The 1,375-nt window shown below is 43.8% G+C and overlaps 1 non-coding gene across 1 annotated transcript; it reads left to right on the top strand.

Moving 5' to 3' along the window:
- The first annotated feature begins 1,068 nt into the window (after positions 1–1,068).
- On the top strand, positions 1,069–1,141 carry Trnas-cga. The gene has a single exon. It is a non-coding gene; the product is annotated as a tRNA-Ser (tRNA).
- The last annotated feature ends 234 nt before the right edge of the window (positions 1,142–1,375 follow it).

The raw sequence follows: 1,375 nt of genomic DNA, 5'->3' as shown, positions 1-1,375 counted from the left end.
GCAGACAAGAGCGATGACATGAATAGCTAAATTATTTATTTGTACAAATCTCCGATATGTGAACGCGTTTAATCCCATTGGGGCTCCCTATGACTCACTTAACCAGCTCGCTTGTTATTTGGTTGAAAAGAAAGTATATGATAATGTCATTTGCGGATCTCTTAACATTCTGCTCTTCCCCCACAGAAATTAATTAAAAGTACATAAGCCGGCCGCGGTGGCCGTGCGGTTCTAGGCGCTCCAGTCCGGAGCCGCGCTGCTGTTACGGTCGCAGGTTCGAATCCAGCCTCAGGCATGGGTGTGTGTGATGTCCTTTGGTTAGTTAGGTTTAAGTAGTTCTAAGAGGACTGATGACCACAGCAGTTGAGTCCATAGTGCTCAGAGCCATTTGAACCAAAAGTACATAAAAGGAGAAGAGTTCATTTACGCTACTGCGGTACAATAGCTTTTACACAACTACCACTTTTGTCTACCGTAACATGACTGCATCAGGTCACTAGAGATGTTTTTTACGACATGCTACGAGTTTACAAACCTGAATCAAGACTACGATTTTCAGCTTTACATGTGCTTCAATTTTTCACCGTCTATTAAACGGGACGAGTAGAGCTATTATTTTTGCAAAACGGCGTGCTATATAAGAGCCAAGATGAATTTAGAGTGTTTACCTTTATTATTCCAATAATTTGTTCGATGTGCAGCACCGAAAAACCGTACCATTGGGAATTACATATTAGGATACTTGACAATGTCATCTCGAAGACTTAAATGCCTGCTCATTTAAAACTAACCCAAGACCCGTACAAACGGCATTCACATGAAGAAACTATTGTCTTGATGAATTTATAGATGCCCTTGTACGCCTACATACTGAAGATGCTGTCGCTGCAGAGTGAAAATCTCATTCTGGAACCATTCCCTAGGCTGTGTCTAAGCCATGTCTCCGCAATATCCTTTCTTTCTGGAGTGCTAGTTCTGCAAGGTTCGCAGGAGAGCTTCTGTAAAGTTTGGAAGGTAGGAGACGAGGTACTGGCGGAATTAAAGCTGTGAGGACGCGGCGTGAGTCGTGCTTGGGTAGCTCAGTTGGTAGAGCACTTGCCCGCGAAAGGCAAAGGTCCCGAGTTCGAGTCTCGGCCGGGCACACAGTTTTAATCTGCCAGGAAGTTTCAAATCAGCGCACACTCCGCTGCAGAGTGAAAATCTCATTCTGGAATCATCAGAGTAGTCTATGTAGATATGGGCGATAGCAGTAGCCTCTGAATTATCTGTCGATATAAAGCTGCGGTATGTAAACGAAGAAGATCACGCACTGAGTAACGGACTAGTACACTATAATGCGCAATACTAACCGCAACGCAATTATTTGGATTTGGAA

This window comes from Schistocerca piceifrons, chromosome 3 (assembly GCF_021461385.2).
Source record: "Schistocerca piceifrons isolate TAMUIC-IGC-003096 chromosome 3, iqSchPice1.1, whole genome shotgun sequence".
NCBI lineage: Eukaryota > Metazoa > Arthropoda > Insecta > Orthoptera > Acrididae > Schistocerca > Schistocerca piceifrons.
The sequence above is the reverse complement of the archived record's forward strand: the minus strand, read 5'-3'. Positions and strand labels throughout refer to the sequence as shown.